This window comes from Phocoena sinus, chromosome 1 (genome assembly GCF_008692025.1).
Source record: "Phocoena sinus isolate mPhoSin1 chromosome 1, mPhoSin1.pri, whole genome shotgun sequence".
NCBI classification, from domain to species: Eukaryota; Metazoa; Chordata; class Mammalia; order Artiodactyla; family Phocoenidae; genus Phocoena; species Phocoena sinus.
Genome location: NC_045763.1, coordinates 7,289,020 through 7,312,728, shown reverse-complemented (window position 1 = coordinate 7,312,728; position 23,709 = coordinate 7,289,020). Strand labels below are relative to the sequence as shown.

Here is a 23,709-nt window from a genome sequence, read left to right as displayed (position 1 = left end):
TCCTGTTTCTCTTTCTCCAATGAGAATCTGAACCTGACCATCGCCAGGGAAACCCAGAATCAAATCACTGGATCAATACTTTCTGTCATCCACTGTCAAGGCCTCGAAGGTCCAGATGTGTGGTTTGTCTTCCACTCTCCCCCAGGACAACAGTGGGGCTGTGGGCATGGTGGGGGGGCCCCAAGAGCATCTGCCTGGAATTTGTCCTCCACTGTGTCCTTTTCAGAGCTTCGTTGTTATTTGCAAAGTGGATTGACATCCCCGAAGAACGGGCGTCCAGAACGTTCGCACACTGTAGGGTTCAGGGCTGTGCTGTGACTTCCACGGGCCCTGAGAACTTCTGCTTTCCTGGGTCCCTTCCTTCATGAAAATTGTTTTAAGATATATTTTATAAGTGCATTGGTATAAAGACAAACATAATTCAGGCTGGATTTGCCGCTATACGTTCATTACTAATATATTCACTTTTTTTCTTCCGATTTTGTAAAGTAATTAAAACAGGTTTGTGGTCTCCTAAAGGTCCCAGAGCCCGGTGCCTCTTGCTGGGCCTCCATCCCACTGCTGTTTTATTCTTTGATGGTCACCCGTATCCAGGTTTACGTGCTAAGCGATTTACATGCAAAGTCCTATTTCTACTCCGCAAAAGGCCCGTGGGGTGGGTGGGTAGCCTCGCTGCCCCAAACCCACAGATGTGGAGGCTGAGAAATGAGATGACTGGTCCAAGGTCACGCACAGCTGGGGCTGAACCCGTTGCTCACCACACCCACAGCCTTGTTCTCGATCTCCATGCTAGATGCCTCTTCACCCACACTTGACTTTGAAAAGTTTACACGCCCACAGCTCATGGTAAAAGCCACACACAGCTGCCTGGAGGCCTCCATTAATCAGTAGTCACTCGTACCTGGCCCAGTGGGAGCCACCAGGAGCACAAAGTCCAGAACAGGGGGAAGCCCAGGGCTGAGGCTGCATCTGGAGCCATGCTCTCCCCTCCCCCTCCTTCCCTCGACTTCCCTGGGCCCAGCGTCCTCAGTGCTGTTCAGCACCCGAGGCAGCTGGCTTCCTCCAGCCTCGGCTACCTGAGGCCCAGGGCCATTGCCCTGTGAAAATTCGTAAAAGGCATCTCTTCCTCAAGACCCTTGATTGTCAAGAAACTGGTGCACTAAACACACAAATCTATGATGTCCAGCGTGCCCGTGATGTGAATGGTACCCCCTTTGATGTGCAATGTGCACATCCCGCCCGACCGTACAGGGTGGCCCTGTCCGGGCTCCCAATGCCCAGTGCCACTGAGCGCTTTCAAGGATGCTTTAAATGATGCTTCTCTAGTCTTGGGAGAAGGCTGGAGATTAAAGTGCTTGCAGCAGAAAGGAGGGGGACTGGGGAAGGTCTCATGCTGGCACCAGAGGGAGAATTGGGGGGAAGCAGTTGGAGCTGAAAGCAGAAGCCCAGGCTGCCTGGTGGGACATGGTGGCCACATAGGGACCAGCATTACACTCTCCTGGGGAGTTGTACTTGGGGTCAGGAATATCCAGTGTAGCGTGAACCAAAGGTGGGCCTTGGAGCATGCATCAAATGCTATAAAAGCAAAGACCAAGGGGCAATTAAGTCTGCCTGAGCAGAAAGGACAACCAAGAAACGATTCATGAAATAGAAAACATTTGAGCTGAGTTTTGCAGGATGAATAGGAGTTTGCTGCACCAAGAATCCAGGAAGAACTTTCTGTTTTGGCTGTGGCTCGTGGGATTTTAGGTCCCCAACAGGGACTGAACCCAGCTACAGCAGTGAAAGCGCCGAGTCCTTAACCACTGGACCGCCAGGGAATTCCCCAGGAAGAACATTTAAAAAGGTGAGTAGAAGAGAAGGAACAGAGAGGCTGGAGGCTGCAGAGCTTCCAAAGACCCCTGTGTCACCCTTGTTCTGGCACTGACTCCCCAACTGTGTTACAGGGGTTGGTTTACTCACATCTCTTTCCCACAGCACTGAAGGCTCCTGAGAGCAGGGACTGGGTCTAGTTCGCCTTGTATTGCAGAACCAAGCTTAGGGCCTGGCATAAAGGGGCTCTTGGTAATTATGTACAGGATGAATGCACCACCCGTTGATTTATTGTCTGTTGTAGCCAGAGTTTAAGGGGCCGGGAACTGGAGTGGGGAGATAAGAGGAAGCAAGGCTGAAAAGACCAGCTGGGGACATTGTGTGGGCCTAGGGGCTCGGCCACGGAGCCTGTGTTTCACCATGTAGGGGATGTAGAGTCAACAGGAGGGCGATCCAGACCTGCTAGGCCCCTGATCTGTCGCCTAAGGTTTGGGGTGGCTTCCAGTTCAAGTGGGCAGAGCGCTGAGATAGCAGAGGAGAGAGGAGGAAAGTGTCAGGATTGTGGGCTCCTGGCCATGTCTACTTGCTCTAAAAAGTTGGAAACTGAGGGAAGGAGGGAGTTCTCCAAATCAGAGGCATGAGTCAGGATGAGCATTGCAATCTCACGCGTCAACTTTGTTGGGGTGCGTGGGTGTGGTAGCACTTGAGATGCATAACCTGTCACAGGGCTAGTGCATAACGTTATTCTCTCAACACCGTGACCAAGTGGGATTTATGCCAGGTATGTAAGGCTGATTCTACATTCAAATATCAGTGAATGTAATCTATCACATCAACAGCGTAAAGAAGAAAAATCACACGATCATATCAATAGATGCAGAAAAAGCATTTGACAAAATCCAACACTCATTCATGGCTAAAACTCTCCGCAAACTAGGAAGAGGGGAACTTCTTCAACTTCATAAAAAAATCTACAAAAAAACTACAGCTAACATCATACTTTTTTTAAATGTATTTTTAAAAATTTATTTTTGGCTGTGTTGGGTCTTTGTTGCTGCACGCGGGCTTTCTCTAGTTGTGGAGAGCAGGGGCTACTCTTCGTTGCGGTGTGCGGGGCTTCTCACTGCGGTGGCTTCTCCTGTTGCGGAGCGCGGGCTCTAGGCACGTGGGCTTCAGTAGTTGTGGCTCGCGGGCTCTAGAGCGCAGGCTCAGCAGTTGTGGTGCATGGGCTTAGTTGCTCCGCGGCTCGGGGGATCTTCCCCGACCAGGGATTTAACCTGTGTCCCCTGCATTGGCAGGCGGATTCTTAGCCCCTATGGCACCAGGGAAGTCCCAAGACTATGGGAAACTTAAATGTATGTTAGTAAGTGACAGAAGCCAATCTGAAAAGGCTACATACTTTATGATTCCAAGTACATATATGACATTCTGGATAAAGGCAAAACTGTGGAGATGGTAAAGGATCAGTGGTTGCCAGGGGATGGGGAGAGAGAGGGATTAATAGGAGGAACCCAGAGGATTTTTAGGCCATCAAACTGCTCTGTATGACACTCCAATGATGGATACCTGTCCTTATACATTCCTCAAAACTCATAGAATGTACACCACCAAGAATGAACCACACAGTCAGGTATGAACTTTGGGTGATGACGTGTCAACGTAGGTTCATTGACTGTAGCCACAGTACCACTTGGTGGTGGATGGTGGTAGTGGAGGAGGCTGTGAGTATGAGGGGGCAGGGGGTAAATGGGAAATCTCTGAACGTTCCCCTCAATTTTGCTGTGACCCTAAACCTGTTCTAAAATATAAAGTCCATTAAAAAATTATTCACTGGGCTTCCCTGGTGGCACAGTGGTTGAGAGTCCGCCTGCCGATGCAGGGGACACGGGTTCGTGCCCCGGTCCGGGAAGATCCCACATGCCGCGGAGCGGCTGGGCCCGTGAGCCATGGCCGCTGAGCCCGCGCTCCGCAACGGGAGAGGCCACAGCAGTGAGAGACCCGCGTACCGCAAAAAAAAAAAAAAAAAAAAAAAAATTCACCGAGCCAAAAAACCCCTCACCCTGGTCATCAGCCCCTGAGCTGGGAGTGGAAGGAAAGCTGGGGCTCACAGGAGAAGGGCCCCCAGGAGAGGCTGTCCAGAGAGGCGAAGGACTGCCGTTGTCCCACATCCATGCCTGCCTGGGTCATCCTCATCTCCCCAGGCCTCATCAGCCTTGGAGGGGACACTTGAGGTGCCAACGGTGACCATAAAACAGGGGCTGGGTGGGGACTTCCCTGGCGGTCCAGTGCTCCAGACACTCCACGCGTCTACTGCAGGGGGCGTGGGTTCGATTCCTGGTCGGGGAACTAAGATCCCACGTGCCGCGCAGCCGACAACAGCAGCAGCAGCAGCAAAAATAAAAAACAAGGGCTGGGTGGTCTCCCACCTGTGGGCAGACTGCTTCTGGGCTCCAGTCCTGCTTCACCACTTTTCAGCGGGGAAACTTGCCAAGTCTGTGGCTGTCTGTAACATGGCGATGGCACCTCCCGTGGGCGTCGGTGAAGATTACCGAGGTGACACGGGTGGATGACCCGGGGTCGACAGCTGGACAGCAGTGGCGGGAGGGCATTGTTGGCGGGAGGGGATTGTCAATTCCCCGAGCTCCTGCTGGCACCGCTGCGCCGCCTGGTGGCCGCATCGGGAGCGGCCGCTCCGGCCGTCTCTTGGCCACACTCGCCCCTGCAGCTGCCTGCAGCTTGCTTTGCCAGCGGTTTATGACGTACTAATCAAGGTCCCCAAAGGTGGCCATGCTGAGTTCTCCCAGCTTCCTCTTCTCGGGTCCTGGGGTCGCCATCCCCAGGACAGGACTGGTGGATGCTTGCAGGATTCTGCTCTAAACCCTTTCACACACCCATAACCAAATCTACCTGGGATGGAGACCCTACCCCTGGTCCTCTGTCTCCGCCTACCCCATGCCCTTTGGGCTCTCCCAGGACACATCCGCAGAGGTGGAAGGAGACAAGCCCTTCCCCTCTGGAAAGCCCACACCAGCCCTGGACAGCCCACCTCACTAAGGCGGACTGCTAGGGCTGGGTATACAGACAGGTCCTCCCTTGGGACCCTCCCTCAAGGGGCAGGAAGTCCAGAGAAGGGCCCTGCCACCTGGTTTTTGAGGGACGCTGAGTGCCAGCACTTGGAGGGGATTTACCCACTCCCATCTTCTCCAGCAACCACAAATAAGGATAAAAAAAATTGGCAAAGTACGTGTTTCAAATTCCCAGATTGATGGGACTACTGGTTAACTCATGAAAGGAAGAAATTAAGAGAAAATGATAATGTACTGGTGAAGTAATTGATCGGTCATTAGGGGAAAATTCTAGATTCCACTTTAAAAAACTCTATTAGTAACGTGTTTGTAAGGAAAAGTATTTATTTATTTATTTAAACATTTATTAAAAAAAATTTTTTTTTAAATGTCATGAAGAACCTAGGGGTAAAACGGGAATAAAGACACAGACCTACTAGAGAATGGACTTGAGGATATGGGGAGGGGGAAGGGTAAGCTGTGACAAAGTGAGGGAGTGGCATGGACATATATACACTACCAAGCGTGAAATAGATAGCTAGTGGGAAGCAGCCACATAGCACAGGAAGATCAGTTCGGTGCTTTGTGACCACCTAGAGGGGTGGGTTAGGGAGGGTGGGAGGGAGACGCAAGAGGAAAGAGATATGGGAACATATGTATATGTATAACTGATTCACTTTGTTATAAAGCAGAAACTAACACACCATTGTAAAGCAATTATACTCCAATAAAGAGGTAAAAAAAAATAGATAAAAAATAAACAAATAAAAATTTTTAAATGTTATTATTTTTTTAATTAAATTTATTTATTTTTGACTGTGTTGGATCTTTGTTGCTGCGCGCGGGCTTTCTCTAGTTGCAGTGAGTGGGGGCTGCTCTTCGTTGCGGTGCGCGGGCTTCTCATTGCGGTGGCTTCTCTTGTTGCGGAGCACGGGCTCTAGGTGCGTAGGCTTCAGTAGTTGTGGCTTGTGAGCTCTAGGGCACAGGCTCAGTAGTTGTGGCGCACGGGCTTAGTTGCTCCGCGGCATGTGGGATCTTCCCGGACCAGGGCTCGAACATGTGTCCCCTGCATCAGCAGGCGGATTCTTAACCACTGTGCCACCAGGGAAGTCCCGGAAAAGTATTTATTAATAACATCTTTCTGGATTATTTTCTGGTGCTGTCCTCAGTTGACTGGTGGCAACTTTCATGTCAATGTGCCCTCAGCTCTAGCCCAGCTAAAGAGCCACCCTCGAGCCCTCTGAGGAGGGAGCCCTGGAGCCCCACCCACCTGGCCATTAGTATCTTAGTAAAGATACCCATTCCAAGACATCCTAAGTGTGATTGGATTCTGGAGGAAACTGGCAAGGGGCACAGGTCTGCTGACCAGAAGCTGAATGGAGGTCCCCCAACCGCTGCCACTGCTGGGAGAGCAGGGTGGGAACCACAGGGGAGGAGAGGAGAACACTGTGTGTCGTGTGTCCATTTGGGGTTTTAGTCTGGACCTGAGCCGGTTGTGAAATCAGGACATCTGAGCCATGTTTATCTAAATTTCAAAGGGCAAAGTTGGCCCAAAGTGACATCTGAATCGGTCACAATATTTAAAATCACTGATGTTGCCTTGGATATCAGAGTGCTGCCAGCAAACAGGCTGTGTGACGGGGCCACCAGGGCTGGAGGATGGCAGACTGTTCTGGAAGGAGAACAGAGGAGCGCCTCCGAGCTCAGGGAAGAGGGGCAGCTAAGAGAGAGGGGTCTAGGGCTCCCTGTGTAGACTGGGGCCAGCCTGGGAACTGAGCGGGGGCCTCACCTGCCCAGACCTGGACTCAGGATCTCAGAGATCCTTGTATTTCTCACCGCCTCCTTCACAGGCTTGGAAATCTCAGAAGGACTTGGACAAATTTTAGGTTCGGGTCATTTGAAAGACATCAATTGTGTGGTATTTGTCATTTTTCTCTGACAGAGTCTCAGGTGTATTTTCTGTCCTAAAAATCATTTTTCTATGATAAAAGTAATAGAGCCACAGAGAGCTGAGAAAACTGGGACAGAAAAGCAAATAAAACTGTAGCTCCAACCACAAACACGGTTGGCATGTGGCTCCATTCCCTCTGTTTGTGAACACGGCTGCAATCCCAGGCCACTTGCAAATCTAAATTATGTGTTAAAATAGAAAAACACTGAGAGAGTAGGTCTTAAGTGGTCTCACCACCACCACTCACCCCCCCCACATAACTATGTGAAGTGATGGATGTGTTAATTAGCTTGATTATGGTAATCATTTCACAACGTATACGTATATCAAATCTTTTTGTTGTACATTTAACGTATATAATTTTTTGTCAATTATGCCTCAATAAAGCTGGAAAAAATAGAAGAGCAGTTTTCTTCAAGAAATAAGATGCAAGATGAACAGGGAGCCTATAACCTTTTTATCTAAAAGAAATTTAAATGTCAGACCAACCAAACTTAGTGGATCCTGATTCAGTCTGTTTAAAAAAAAAAAAACGAATATTTTTGGCATTGAGGAGACTATTGATAATATGACACTGGTAATTTAATTATGTTGAAGATTTTTTTTTTAGGTGTGATAGTATTGTGATGAGATTAAAAAGAGTCTATCTTTCACGCATTCAGAAATATTTACAGATGGAATATTATGCTCTCTGGGATTTGGTTTAAAATAATACAGTTGGAGGGAGTGGACGGAGGTCAAGACAAAATGAGGATGAGACTGGCCACAGTAATTGGTAATTGTTGAAGCAGAGTTTTGGCTACGTAGGGGTTCATTAGACTATTTCTTTATTTTAAAAATGTTTGCAATTCTCTATAATAAACGCCCATAATAAAAAGGATTTAAATTTTTTAAAAAGGGTCACACAGGGGCTAGAACTGACCTTCTTTGGGTGCAAAGGGACTCAGACACCAAGAGGTACCCCTGTGGGCTGGGAAGAGTATGCCAGGCTATTCAGACTGGTCCAGCCGCCAGCTCCCTCCGTATGCCCCTTTCTAAGGCTCAGTCCCCAGTGTCCACCAGGGGGCGGCTGAGACCACGTGAATTGACCCAGAGCAGAGGGGCTGGACAGGTCCTCCTGGCTCTTTTCTCCACCTCCTGTGAGATGTGCTGAGATTTGACTCCTCCGTGGGGGAAAGTTTGGGCACAAACCTAAGAGATGTGCATGAAGGCAAGGCGAGGACCGAGAGTGCAGGAATGTTGCTGAAAACTTGTAGATGAAAACTGGGCTTTCCTGCTGCTTTCTTCAGAGAACTTTATTTTGTTGGCTTCTGTCCCAGAGTTTCTCCAGTCTCCCTTGTGGGTTTTTTTTACACAATTGTTTTGGGGGATATAATTTACATATCATACGGATCGCCCACTTAAAGTGTACAATGCAGTCTTTTTTAGTATATCCAAAGATATGTGAAACTATCACCTCCTACAGTGTTAGTTCTTTTTTAAACACTTTAAAAGGAAACCATATATGGTTTCGTTATCCCCCGACTATCTTCCCATCCCCTGTCCCCAGCCCTAAGTCACCATCAATCTACTTTCCGTCTGTAGATTTCTCTACGCTGGACATCCCCTTGTGGTTTTGACAAACGAGGAGGCTTTTTTCTCTCCCACCCTGGAAATGAGAGCATCACGGGACACCCCAGGGGCCTCCTGCCCCTCCCTCAGCGAGCTTGGTCCAGAACACGGAAGCTGCAGATTGCCATGATACTCTCTAGACTGACGATAAAACTGGCTTCTCTAAAATTAGAGTCTAAAGAGGTTGGGGTCCACTGGATCACATCCACCCCGTACACACATGTGTGCACACACAAAGAATTAGAGCAGGGTGATGAGCGGTTACAGTTCAAAAAGACTCTGACTGCCCTCATACATGGTTGGGGGGTTGTACAATGGCGCAGCCCCTGTGGAAAATGAGTTGGTAGTTCCTCAAAAACTTAAAGTCACCACAAGACCCAGCAATTCCAAGACTAGGTTTACACCCAAGAGAATTGAAAACATAGGTCTGTACAAAGAACTTGTACACAGATGTTCATGGAAGCATTAGGCACAAAGCCAAAAAGCGGAGACAACCCAAATGTCTCTCAACAATATACAGTGTAGTATAGCCGTACTGAATACTATTCAGCCATAAAAAGCAATGAAATGCTGATCCATGAGTGAACCCCGAAAACATGCTCAGTGAAAGAAGCCAGACCCAAAAGGCCACGTATTGTATGATTCCACTGATAGGAAATGACCTGAATAAGCCAACTCATAGAGACAGAAAGTAGATTAGTGGTTGCCTGGGTTGCGGGGAGGGGGATTAGAAGTGACTGCCAGTGGGGGTGGGGTTTCTTTTTGGGGTGATGAAAATGTTCTGGAGTCAGATGGTGGTGACGGTTGTGCAACATTGTGAATAGGCTCAAAACCAGTGAATTACACACTTTAGAATGGCTAAAATGGTGAGAGAGGAAAAAAGACTGAACCTGAGGGGCCGTCTTTCACCCAGGTGGGCAGAAGATCTGAGGTCTCCTTCTAGAACTGGGGTGCAGAGCGAGACCTGGAACGTTCCCAGTCTCAGGCTCCGGGCTGCTGTTGCCCTCACCGTTCCCCTGAAATGGCTCTTGGGTCACGGGTGATGCTCTTCTGGTTTTCTCCTGCTTCTCTGGTGGCTGCTTCTCAGTTCCCCCTGCTGGTCCCTCCTCCTCTGCCAGCTGGCAATGCTGGTGTGCCCTACACCCAGCCCTTGGACCCCTGCTCTTCTGGTCACCCCCAGGTGCCTCCCAGCCATCAGTCCAGCCCGAACTGTCCCCTGACTCCAGACTGCCCCATCCACCTCCCTCTCCATCTTGCCGAGTTGCCCAACAGGAAGCTCAAACCTAACTTCTGTAAATCCACTTCTGCCCTCCCCACCCCAACCGGCTCCTGACCCCTGTGACCTGCACTCCATCCTGCCAGTTGCCCAGGCCAAAGACATCGGGGTCATCCCTGGCTCTTTCTCTCACACTCAACATCCAACCTGTCAGGAAATCCTTTCAGTTCTACGCGACATGAGAAGATGTTCCGGATTTGACTGTTCTCACCACCTCCCCTCGCCCGATTACTGTAATAACCCCCTATGGCGTCTCCCTTTTGCCCTTCTAGAATCTTCTGAACACAGCAGCCACATTGATCCTTTTAACCATAAATCGGATCATGTTTCTGCTCAAAACCTCCTGCGGCCCCCACTTCACTCAGAGAAAAAGCTGAAGTTTGTACAAGGTTCACAGGACCCTCTTTGATCAGACCCCTTGTGTGGGCCGAATAACAGCGCCCCAAAAGATGGCCATGTCCTAACCCCTGGGACCGGTGAATATGTCACCTTACCTGGGAAAAGGGTCTATTGATGATGTGATCAAGTGAAAGATCTTGAGAGGAGGAGATCATCCTGGATTATCTGGGTGGGCCCTAAGTATGGTTTCAAGTGTCCTTATAAGAGGCAAGCAGACGGAGATTTGACCCCAGAAGAGGAGAAGCCTCTGTGACCACAGAGGCAGAAGTGGAGGGGCCATGAGACAGAGAATGCGGGCGGCCTCTGGAAGCTGGAAGATGCAGGAACAGACTGCCCTGGAGGCTCCGGCGGGAACCAACCCTCCCCACACTTTGATTTTAGCCCCATAGGACTTGTTTTGGACTTCTGACCTCAGGACACCACAGGAAGATTAATTACTGATGTGTTAAAGCCACTAAGTTTGTGGTGATTTGCTTCAGCAACGTCAGAAAACAAATACACCCTCCTCATCTCTTTGACCTCATGGCCTAGTCCCTGCTCCCTCCCTTCTCGTGGTGCCTCCAATTGGCCAGGCACTTGCTGGCCTTGGGATGTTTGCTCTGGCTGACCTCTCTGCTGGGAACACCCCCAAATGAACCCATGGCCAGCTATCTCGCCTCAAGTCCTGAGAAAAGCCACCTGCTCCGGGAGGCCCACCCTGACCACTCTGTTTAAAAAGGCAGCCCACCCCATCCTTCCACCCCGAGCACTTCCAAAATCCTTTCCTTGCTCTGCTTTTCATAGCACTTACAGGTATCGCTTTGAGCACAGCATGCCAGTGACTTGGTAGCCAAAGCCAGGTACCACTGATGATAAGCTTCCAAAGTGATAAAGCATAGAACTTAGAGCATGATTTGCACGTGCGTGTGGAAAAGACCCGGAGAGGATGGAACGAAGACACCACCAGGGATGGTCTCCAGGTGGTGGTATTCTAGATGACTGCTGCAGTCCGTAAAATTTCCTATATTTTCAAAAATTTCTGCCAAAGCTTAAAAAGTGCCATTTTCATTTTTTTATTGTGAAAAATGGTGAGCATATACAAAAGTGGACGGAATATTATAATGCATTCTATGTACCTGCCAGCCAGCACCTGCAGTGGTCAACTCATGGCCAGTCCTGTTTTGCCTACATCTCCTCTCACTCCTCCGCGTATCCCCATCCTGTATTATTCTGAAGCAGGTCTCGGCCATCATACTGTCTACAAATGACAAGACCCCCTGAGGCTAACTCCGCTTCGTTGCTGTAAGGAAAACGCCTGGGCCTCCATCGTATCTTGGAGGGCAGAATGGGCAAATGGGCAGTACGAGATCATATCAGGTTCCCTTCCAGCCACTTTACCCAGTGAAGGATGGTAGAGCTGTTGTGTCCGCCAAGAGGGGTCTGCAATGGCAGCCTGGAGCCCCATTTAATTTTCGTTTATTGTGGTAAAACACACATAACATGAAGTTTGCCATTTTAATCACTTTAAAGTGTATACTTCAGTGGCATTAGATACATTCACCGTGTTGTGCAACCATGACCATTATTTAGTTCCTGACCTTTATCATCACCCCAAAAGGAGGCCCCCACACATTAAGCAGCCACTTCCGGTTCCTTCTTCCCTCCAGCCCCTGGAAATCACTTGTCTGCCTTCTGTCTTTATGGATTTACCTATTCTGGACATTTCTTTTCTTTTCTTTTTTTTAATGAAGAAAAGAACTTAAAAAAAATTTTTTTTTTGGCCACGCCGCGTGGCTTGCGGGATCTTAGTTCCCCGACCAGGGATTGAACCTGTGGTCCCTGCCATGGAACCCCAGAGTCCTAACCACTGGATCCCCAGGGAATTCCCTCTGGACAAAAATAAAATGGAATCATAGAATATGTGGCCCTTTGGGTCTGATTTCTTTCACGGAGCACGTTTACAAGGTTCACCCGGGCTGTGCCGTGTGCCAGCGTTTCATTCCTTTTTATGGCCGAGCGGCATTCCATTGCATGGCTGTGCCACCCTGTGTTCATTCAGTCGTCTGTCTACGGACACGTGGGTGGTTTCCACCTTTTGTGAATAGTGCTGCTATGAACATTCGTGTCCAAGTTTGTTTCATGTATTTAATATTAAAGGGGTAAATGTTAAGGCCTACCTAGAAGAACCAAACACCAAGTGCTCAAGTACAGGAAAGTTCTGGGCCCCGAATCTGGAGTTTTCCTGCATTCTCATCTCATTAAGGACCGACGGTGTGACGCAGTTCTTGGGGAAGTAGATGCACGAGTGCAGTCATTGGAGTATCTTTTGCTCAGCTTGGATCAGAGACCAGAAGCGCATTGGCTGTTTACTGTTGGAGGTAGAGTAGTGTCTGGAGAACAAGTCCCTCTTTTTTTCTTTTTTTTCTTTTTTTTTGCGGTACGCGGGCCTCTCACTGCCGTGACCTCTCCCATTGCGGAGCACAGGCTCCGGACTCGCAGGCTCAGTGGTCGTGGCTCACGGGCCCAGCCGCTCCGTGGCATGTGGGATCTTCCTGGACCGGGGCACAAACCCATGTGCCCTGCATCGGCAGGTGGACCCTCAATCACTGCGCCACCAGGGAAGCCCGAAAATGTCCCTCCTTACCAGAAGTACCAGCTCCACGGTGTCCCGGCTGATCGGCCACAGCCACTGAGGCATTACGGGTTCCACAGGAAAGGTGAGGCCTTGGGTTCAAATTCCAGTCCGGCTGCTTCCCGACTGTATGGCCAAGTTTGTTACTTAACCCGTCCAACCCTAGTGTCCACGCCCTATAATGGAAACCCCCTAGGATTGTTGCTTCAGAGGAAGTAAGATAATGTGGCCAAGCCCTCCGGCGTTACCTGCCACATGGAAGATGCTCCACGGACATTTGCAGGGGCCCTGGGATGCAGGAACGACAAGCAGAGGTGGCTGGCGCGGGCCCAGGGCTCCAGGATTACCTGCTGAGCCCCACGGCTTTGTTCCTCAGGTTGAATGTGCTTTAGGCAGAAACAGATCATAACACAAAGTAGTTTCCTCTTACAGCTTGATAAAGAGGATCCAGGGAGAGCAGGAAAGCAGGCTGGGAGTGGGGAGAAAACCCACGCTCAGATAGAGCATGTGATACCACGAGTATCGCAAATATGCTCGATCCAGCCAAAATCGTGTCTGCAGTCAGGCTGATGAGAAGTCCTTGCACAAAAATAGCACCTTGGAGATAAGAGGATGTTTCTTACTGGGAGAATTTTCTTTTGGGTCTTCACATGGAGAGTGCACTGGCGACCCTGGAGGGAATTTTGAGGAGAAGAGGCAATAAAAGTGATGAAGAGGCTGGAGGGCCTGATTATGAGCAAAGATGAAACGACAGCTTGGCCGTAGCACAGATTTTGGGGAGACACGGCCTCATCTGGCAGATGTGAAGGGTCCCAGATGGAAGGAGAGGTTGGGAAAGTCTGGGAGGATGTAAGTAGGAGTAAGGGTGTGATATTATGAAAAGAAAGTGATAGGCTGTGGATCAAGATGATTTCTGGGCAAAGAGCCTGTTTAGGAGGATAATAGGATCCCAAGGGCCGTAGACATGCTCCAGGGATCGATACAGCTAACATTTGACAAGATCAAAGTCTTAGAAGCTGCTCTGTTGGAGGTGGCCACCTCCTCCCCAACTCAGATGTTTCATCTCCAGGCCCCTTGTCTCTTTCACAAGTTTGGAAATGCCGTGTGGGTTTGCAGCCCAGGTCTTCAGGGCGGTGGACGGGGCTGTGGCCTGTGAACACAGGCTTAGAAGAGAGCTTAGCAAAGAGAAGCAGATGCGTAAGCCGGCTGGAGAGCATCTTTATCCACACAGGGAGCAAAGGATGGATGGAGGACCAGATGAAGGGGATGCTGTTGGAATCCCGGGGTAAGCAAGCAATGCCCTTCTGGCCTCAGGTCTGAGCCGAGCACACACTGGGCTGGTCGCTCCCAGGCCAGTCTCTGATTTCTATGGCTCCTCTGCCCACGGGGTCATGATGCCTCAACGTTTCCGGCTGACAAGGCACTTGCATGCCTATTGCCTCCTTTATCACTGTTACTACTTGAAGCTGACCTTCAGAGCGGCAGGAGTATTCGCATCACCTCCTCTGGTCCCCCGATTCGCTGATGAGGAAATTGAGGCCTGCACAGAGCAAGTGACTTGGTCAGAGGCAGCCAGCGCTCCCAGACCTTGCACGTATTACGCGGAGACCACGGCGCATGACCCCACGCCCGTGACACCTACGAGGGCGGTGCTTCGCTGAACTCCAGAAGGTTGTCTCTGGGAGGAGAAGTGGGTGGCTGTGGGTGGACAGGGGTTGGAGAGAGATTTACTGTATTTCCCTTGCGTACATTAAAATTTTTTTTTAAATATATTTATTATTTTTTGGCCACGCCACATGGCTTGCGGGATCTTAGTTCCCCGACCAGGGATTGAACCCGGGCCCCAGCAGTGAAAGGGCTGAGTCCTAACCACTGGACCGCCAGGGAAGTCCCCCCTTGTATACATTTTAAATTCGAGGCCATATACATGTAGTACTTATTGAAAAATAATATTTACAAGAAAGAAAGAAGGAGGGGACTAGGGTACCTGGGACAAAGGTGCTCCCTTTCTGGTGGAGCAGCTGACCTCAGAGAGTGTGAGCAGGAAGGCCAGTGTCAGGAATTTGAGTTCTATCATGGCTATAGCTGTGTGGCCTTGGGCAAGCTACTTAACCACCCTGGGCCTTTGTTTCTCAGGCCCTACCTCAGGGCTCTGCTGAGGGACAATGAGTGAGGCGCTTCAGTGGTGCCTGGCAGACAGACCCCTCTTAAGATCATGTACTTGTCCATGGATATGGGCGCCACGGGAGGGCTCTGAGCAGAGGCGTGACTTGCCTGAGAGCTTATGCTGTCACAGGGTCCCTCTGGCTGCTGTGTGAAGGGAGGTCAAGCAGAGACCAGGGAGAGAGGAGACCAGTTAAGAGGCTTCAGCCTCCATCCGGGTGAGAGGCCAGTGGCTGGGGCCAACAGGAGCAGTGAAGGTGGTGAATGTATTTTGAGAGTCTGGCCAATTTTATCCAAATTTATACAATTTGGATTTTCTGATGGATTAGACAGGGGCTGTGAGAGGAAGAGAGGGCTCAGGGGTGACCCCAGGATTTGGGGGCATGGCACCTGAGATGGGGAAGTCTGTGAGAGGAGCAGGTGTGGGGCATGGAAGCCTCGAGATGCCTGCCCCATATCCACCTGGAGATATGAGTGGGAAGCTGATGGCCTTAAAGCCCCGACGTGGGGTGAGCTCACAGAAGGTGTGAGGGTGAATGGAGAAAAGAAGAGCCCAGGCCTGGGCCCTGGGGACCAACAACCTTAGGGACTAGGAGAGGAGGGGGAGGGGGAGGGGGGAAGGAGAAGGGGAGGGGGAAGAGGAAGGCTGAATTTTTCCTACAAGACTTTATTGAGCACCTACCATGTTCCAAGCCCCGTGGAGGCCCTGGGATGGGGATGGAAAGCCCAGGCTCTGCACTTAGGAGCTTCCAGGCTGATGCCTGAGGCCAGGGAGCAAACCGCTGTCCTCAGACTTGGCATCAACCACACTGGGGCCCAGTTTTGCGGCTCAAGCGATAAAGAGAAGGGCATCTAAACCTGACTGTGTATTGAGAGAGGCTTCCCAGAAGTGGTATGCTTGAACTGGGCAATCAAGTGGGGCTTCCCTGGTGGCGCAGTGGTTGACAGTCCGCCTGCCTATGCAGGGGACACGGGTTTGTGCCCTGGTCCGGGAGGATCCCATGTGCTGTGGAGCGGCTGGGCCCGTGAGCCATGGCCGCTGAGCCTGTGCGTCCGGAACCTGTGCTCCGCGACGGGAGAGGCCACAGCAGTGAGAGGCCCGCGTACCGCAAAAAACAATCAAACAAAAAAAAACCAATCAAGCGTAGGAAAGGGAGGAAGAATGATCCAGAAGGACCCACAAGAGAGGTGTGAACTGAGAACCGCAGATGTTACGTGGGGTCCGTGGGGGGTCCAGGGGGCCCTAACTGGCGGAGTGTGAGAAGCCTTGTGCTTGGGTTTGATCCCAAGGGTTGTGCAGCCACCATGTCAGGGGTCGTTGGCCAAATCCATCTACAACCTGTTTTTGTACAACCTGAAGACTAATGGTGGTTTTCACCTTTTTAAACACTTAGGAGGGATAAAAAGCAAAAGAAGAATGTTATTTCATGACATGTGAAAATAATATGAAGTTCAAATATCAGTGTCCATAAATAAAGTTTTACTGGGACAAGCCAAGCCCATCCTTATGTACTGAACAAGACAAAGCAGCTGTGGCAGAGTGATGGTCTCAACCGGGTGGTGGGACCTGTGGACTTAAACAGCTGGTTGTCTTGTCTTTTACAGGACGATTGTGGGGCTTTGGGATGACAGACGTGGTGAAGAAGACAGAAGTCGGGCCCTGGTGGAGTTTCCATCCGGGTGAGGCTGTCCCAATCCAGAAGGTGTCCCTTTCTGAGAGCAGAGACCATTTGGAACATGATCCACTCCTGCTTCTAGAATTTCACCCATCCATTTTCCCAGGAGAGAGTCAGCTCTCCCGAGGGAGGCTGCAAGCTCCTAGCCAGGCCGCCCTCTGAGGCTCCTTCCCAAACCCCTGGGAGAGGTGATGAGGCCGCCGGGGCCTCGGAATGTTCTCTCTGGCTGGCATTCACGTGGTGGTCAGAGGTCCAGGCAGAAGGGACCGCATGGGTCCTGGACCTCCCTCTCAGAGCCCATCCGCCCTCACTGGTAGAAGGAGAGGCCCTTTATCCAATGTCAGGTTTCATTGTGCTGCTTTCCCTTCAAAAACAAACGGTTCATTCAAATTGAATGGGGGTGTAAAACCTTGTTCTGAGGGGTGGGAGGCCACCTCCTGCTCTGCACTGCACGGACCCATGTGGCTCCTGGAGTCCACCCCTGATGGCTGGTGGACAGAGACAGAGCTCTCCAGCCTGAGAGCCCTACAGCCCTGCGTGGAGCCCTCGGCTCGGCTGACCTCTGACCTCAGAGTCATTTAGATCCTGGTGGGCTGGCTAAGAGCAGGACCACAGCTAGACTGCTGGGGTACAAACAGCACTCTGCCACTTAGCAGCCGTGTGACTTTGGGCAACTCAACCTCTCTGTGCCCTGTGCCCCCCAGCTTCCATAAAATATGGTTATAATAATACCGACCCCACAAAGCTCTTATGAGAATGAAATGGCTTAGTGTTTGTCCTTAGAACAACGCCTGGCACCGAAGGCTCTGTAAGTTCTTGTCACATAAACTAAATCAGTGAGGGCGAGAGCCTCGGAGGGACCCCGGCTCTCTCGTTCTCTCGCAGGTCCCAGAGCACTCTGTCACTGTGCTTTTCCGGCACTTAGCAAGTATGTTTTGTTTTTGGCATGCTGCACGTCTTGCGGGATCTTAGTTCCCCTACCAGAGATTGAACCCGGGCCCTTGGCAGTGAAATTGTAGAGTCCTAACCACTGGACTGCCAGGGATTTCCTGGGCACTCAGCTATTTTTAACTCATATTATTGTTATTGGGTCCAGGGTGGGCACTGCCTTAAATCTCTGCACCCCACACACTACCTAGCACAGCGTCTGGTTCATAGTGGCTCTGGATGAAGGTTTAATAAATGAATAAGTGAATGAAACACCCCTCTTCTCCCACATGAATAGACTGCTCCTGGAAAAATGAATCCTTAAGAAGCAACCTTTGACTCCCGGGGCAGCTGGGTCCCGTGCTCATCCGCTGGGGCAGCTGGGTCTGGTTGGGAGCTTGTAGGGTCACTGAGTAACCCTGGAGGGGAGTGCAGGGCCATGCAGGTGCTTCAAATGCAGGCAGCTACCTGGTGAGTGGCTTGGCTTCTCAGAGGATGAGGCTTCCGGTGCGCCCGGTCCTGACCTGCTGACCCCAGGAGAGAAGCCAAGAGTGGGTTCCCCAATACCTGCCAGAACAGTGGGACCCATTCTCCCTGAGTGAGTCCTAGGATGGGCCGGGTTATTAGAATTCTAGGGCCCCGGTGTGCAGTTGGTCCAGGGAAGTTAGACCAGCATTTGCAGGAGGCACAAAGTGTCCAGAGAGGCAACATTTTTTTTTTAAAATGTCATTTCTACAAATATACAGCCCTCCTTTTATTTTTTTTTTATAATTTTATTTTTATACAATTTGGAATACTGTGCATTTTTAATTAATTAATTTATTTATGGCTGTGTTGGGTCTTTGTTTCCGTGCGAGAGCATTCTCTAGTTGTGGCAAGCGGGGGCCCCTCTTCATCGCTGTGCGCGGGCCTCTCACTATCGCGGCCTCTCTTGTTGCGGAGCACAGGCTCCAGACGCGCAGGCTCAGTAGTTGTGGCTCACGGGCCTAGTTGCTCCGCGGCATGTGGGATCCTCCCAGACCAGGGCTCGAACCCGTGTCCCCTGCATTAGCAGGCAGATTCTCAACCACTGCGCCACCAGGGAAGCCCCAGAGAGGCAACTTTTACTCCCTGACAAGTAACTGGAGGGACTGGTAGGGGAAGGAAACCACTGGGAACCAGCTAAAGTTGCCTATTATTGAGACAAAGGCATCCATGCATCTTCATCCTTTGACTCAGGATAGCCAGTTCCCAATGTCCCCGGTACCCAGCTCAGCCCCACCCCACCTGTTCACACCTTAAGCGGCATCCAGAAGGGGGGTCCCTTCTGGGACACCCAGAAACAAGGAAAGGTGTGCCTGGCAGGCTCCTAGCTCCACCCTGCCACTGTCACCTCCCGACGCCCCTCTCTGCTCACGGAGGCTCAGACATTGCATTTAAGTGCATGGAGCCAGCTAGCCCGAGGCAGGCAGAGGCCTGACACGATTGCCTTGGCCGGTCTGCAGATCAGACATCGGTGAGGAAGGGGGGACGACAGGTGACTCCCTCTGACAGCCTCCAGGCTCTCACATTTAAAGACATGATTGTGGCCGCTACGAAAAGCCTTAGACAGGCTTTGGGTGGCATCGAAGGGCCTGGTCTGGATCATCCCAGGCTGGGGGAGAGATCTCCGTGCTCCCGGGCCTCAACAGTAGGAGTCAGAGGCCTCCCTGTGAGCGGGTCCCATCTCTCCGCTTTCTCGCCTTCCCCCAACCATGGGCGGGGGTGGTGTGGCTCCAGAGAGGGGAGGGCTCCAGAGTCCAATCTCAGCCAAAACAAAGACCAATCACTGAAATATTAGACACTGCATCCTTTTTTTTTTTTTGATTTTCAGAACCTGAATTTTTATTTTTTTATTAATTAATTTTTATTGCAGTATAGTTGCTTTACAATGCTGTGCTAGTGTCTACTGCACAGCAAAACGAATCAGCCACACATATACATATATCCCCTCCCTCTTGGGTTTCCCTCCCATTTAGGACGTCACAGTGCATTAAGTAGAGTTCCCTGTGTTATACGGTATGTTCCCATCACTTCTCTATTTTATACATAGTATTAATAGTGTATAGTGTCAATCCCAATCTCCCAACTCCTCCCACCTCGCCCTCCCTTCCCCCTTGGTATCCAAACATTTGTTTTCTATGTCTGTGTCTCTATTTAGACATTGCATCCTTAAGTACAGGACAGAACAGAGCTGATGCTTGCCTGGATGAAGGCTGCTGCATAAATTTAAATCTTTGGGAAAAACTTGGGAAATAAGCTTTCTTTTAAAGCAGTTCAGGGACTTCTCTGGTGGTCCAGTAGTAAAGAATCCGCCTTCCAATGCAGGGGATGCGGGTTGGATCCCTGGTCGGGAAACTAAGATCCCACATGCCTCGGGGCAACGAAGAGCCCGCACCACTGCATGGAAAGATCCCGCAGGCCTCAGCGAAGACCCCACACACTGCAACTAAGACCCAATGCAGCCAAAAAAATAAAGGAAAAAAAAAATAAAGCAGTTCAGCCTCACTGTGGCCCAAGCAGTGTACTGTCAGCAGAGCCAGGCACACACTTGGCCCTGGAGGATCCCTGTTTGGGGGGTGGGGGGGAGGGTGGGGCCGGGGGGGGGGGTGGAGACCAGACTTGGGCAGATAATGAACAACAATGTGTGGGCAAGATCTGTGACTGAACCACACTCAGGGCGGTGTGGAGCCCGGGGGACACGCCTTTCTGCTGGAGGAGAGGTGGGGCACTGAGTCAGGGAAGGCTTTTTGGAGGAGGTAAAGCCTGAATCAAGTGATAAGGGATGAGTAAGTGTTTGGGAGTCGGGTGGGGGTGATGAGAGCATTCTGGACAGAGGAGACAGAAAGAGCAGAGACCCTAAGGCAGGAAAAGCATTTTTTTGGTGTGTAAGTGTGTGTGTGTGTGTGTGTGTGTGTGTGTGTGTGTGTGTGTGTGTGTATGAACTGTGTGGCTGGCATAATAAACGAGGAGAGGGTGTTACATGGGATGAAGGAAGAAGGAGACAGGGCTGCATCAGGAAGACTGTATGTTCCTTGCTAAGGAGCTGTATTTTGTTTCATAAAGGATGGGAGTGTGCAAAGGCAGGTGAGTGAAATGCCACATGTATTGTTTGGGTCTCTCTTAGTTGCATATTACAGAAACCCAGTTCCATGATCACAACAGGATGTGATCGACTTTCAGAAGTGAAATGTTTTGAGAATAGAGCTACCTTCAGGCAGAGCTGGATCCAGGTGCTCCGACAATGTGGACAAGAACCAGCCTCCCGCTGAAACCGACTAATTTATAATTTAAAAAATTTATAATTAAATTAAAAAAATTTTAAATCTATAATTAAAATTTATTAGTTATTATAATGACTAATTTATAATTAAAATAATACCCAGGTTTCTGTTCTTGGTCTCCTTATTCCTCTCTGTCCTAGGCCATACCTGTTTGATCACATGTTTGCCTAATTAATAAGGAGTAGCGAAGGTCATGGGCCTTGAGCCACAGCTTTCCAATAAGCATCACCGTTTCTGTGATGTTCTGGGCTATCTTCCAGGTCAAGATGACCTGTACAGATTATGTTGACACAGATGCCCCCGGGTCACAGACCACAGGTTCAAAGACACATAGACCACAGATGATTAACCCCAGCTCCTTTGTTCTTCCCCTTTAGAAATCCCTAACTCAGAGACCAAGTTGGAGTGGATCTGAGACTTGTCTCCCATTCCCTTGCTTGGCACCCTGCAACAAGATCCTTGCTTTGTGGCAAACTCCCACCCTCAGTTTGGCTTTCTTTGCTTCGGACACACGAGCCCTTTGCACGGATTCAGTGCTTTGTCTCTGCTTTCCTTCAGGTGCGTTTCTTTCCCAGGTGGGCACTCCTTCCGTGGTGGCAAAGGTGGCTGCCAGCAACCTCGGTCTCCCATTCTGCTGATGCAGTGAGCCAAGCAGAGAAGCCGCTTGCTCCGGAAGTCCTGTGGCTGCTCTCATTGGGGGAGACTGAGTCGCAAGCCCATCCCTGAACCAATCACGCTGACTGATTTGCCAGGTTTGAGTCATGCGCCCGCCCCTGCACGCAGCGGGTGGGCAGCCAAGTGGACTTAGGGGAGCTGTGGGGTGGCTTCCCCAAAGTGAAATATGGTCGCTGCGATCAGAAGAGGGGGAAACGGAGCACTGGGCAGCTACGAACAACAGATGTCTAGTTTCATATTGTATGACTCCATTTATATGAAACGTCCAGAACAGGTAAATCCAGAGACAAAAGGCAGATTGGTGGTTGCCAGGGGCTGGGAGGAGGGGTAACGGGAGTGATGGTGGTTTAACGGGCAGGGGCTTTCCTTTTGATGTGATAAAAATGTTTTGGAACCAAATAGAGGTGGTGTTTGCACAGCACTGTGAATGTACTAAATGCCACTGAGTTGTTCACTTTATAGTGGTTCATTTTATGTTATGTGAATCCCACCTCAATAAAAAATTGTTTAAAAACCCCAGAAAAATGGCATACCCAAATTACGAGAAGAATTTCTTTGGAGAGACATTAGATGAAGAAAGTGTGACTCTTACATTGGTTCCAGTTAATGAGGGAATTGTTGAAGACCGTCAAAGGGAACCAGGTGTTTCTTCAACTTCACAAGTCAACGTGGAGGGACCTCCCTGGTGGCCCAGTGGGTAAGACTCCGCGCTCCCAATGCAGGGGGCCCGGGTTCGATCCCTGGTCAGGGAACTAGATCCCGCACGCTCGCCGCAACTAAGAAGAAGTCCGCGTGCCGCAACTAAGAAGTCCGCGTGCCGCAACTAAATGATCCCTCGGGCCACAGCGAAGATCCCGTGTGCCACAACTAAGACCCGGCACGGCCAAAATAAATAAATAAACAAAAATATAAAAAAAGAAGTCAGTGTGGAGCCACTGAATACAAATGATCAAGCGCATCCTCCCGAAACAAGTGAAGGGTTCAAGGCTTGCCCCAAATCTAGTTGTAGTAAACCAGTTTATCCCTTGCCGACCATGATGCCTCCAATTAATAAAGTGGCCAGAAAATAGGGCTTTATCTGAGACTCCAGAAACATGCTTATTCCGAAAAGGATCAGTATATTCCTCAATCATCACGGGAGTCCAGACTGCAGTCACGTTCAAGGAAACGCGAGATGGTGACCAATAGAACAAGTGTTCGGAAAAGTAGGATGAGGGAGAGCAGGAAAGGACTACTGTGGTTGGAATGGTAACTTCAGCTCAGGAAGCCATGCTGGCAGCATGGTCAGGAACTGCTGCGAGAACGTTCAGCCTAAGGCTATGAATTCACAGCCCCTTCCCACCTCCGTTGAGTCCTTTCTGCCACAAGCCTCAGCTGTCCAGTGGTGTGTGGTCCCTGGCAGACCGCTCTTGGCAGACACAGAGGTTGGGTTCGCCTGCAGTTCCGTGCAGGTCAGGCCTGGGTGCCTGACACTCCCTGGGGGATGATCTCTCTCTTTATGTTACCTGCCTGCACTTTCCCATCCCCAGACCTAGAAGATAATATGTTATACCCTGAATGTGCTAAGAGGAATAAGAAAATTATGAAAAGATAAATCGCAATGGGGAAGAGGAAGAAACCTGGTTTGGACACACCAGCATCATTGCTTTTAGATGGTCCATGTCGGGAATTCCCCGGTGGTCCAGTGGTTATGACTCGGTGCTTTCACTGAACAGCCAAAAAAAAAAAAAAGAAGTTAAAGAAAAAAAGGGGGGCTTCCCTGGTGGCGCAGTGGTTGAGAGTCCGCCTGTCGATGCAGGGGACACGGGTTCGTGCCCTGGTCCGGGAAGATCCCACATGCCGCAGAGCGGCTGGGCCCGTGAGCCGTGGCCGCTGAGTCTGCATGTCTGGAGCCTGTGCTCCGCAACGGGAGAGGCCACGACAGTGAGAGGCCCTCGTACCGCAAAAGGAAAAAAAAGAAAAAAAGGAACATAGATGTCCATGTCTTAATACAAAATAAAAGGTTACCAGAGGGGAAGGGGGAGGGGTGGGTGAAATCGGCAAAGGGGCGTGATTGTATGGTAATAATGGTAACTAGACTTACTGTGGTCTATTATTTTGTAGTGTACACAAATTTCGAATTACCCTGTTGTACATCTGTAACATAATGTTATATACTAATTTTACCTCAGTTAAAAAAATGTTTATTACAAACGAACCCCAAACACAGTGGATGTCTACTCTCCAGGCATCCTGGAATGC

General features: G+C 50.2%; 1 pseudogene; it reads left to right on the top strand.

The window, feature by feature from the left end:
- Positions 1–23,062, top strand: part of LOC116741683 — a 48,302-nt pseudogene extending 25,240 nt beyond the window's left edge.
- Positions 23,063–23,709: the final 647 nt, after the last annotated feature.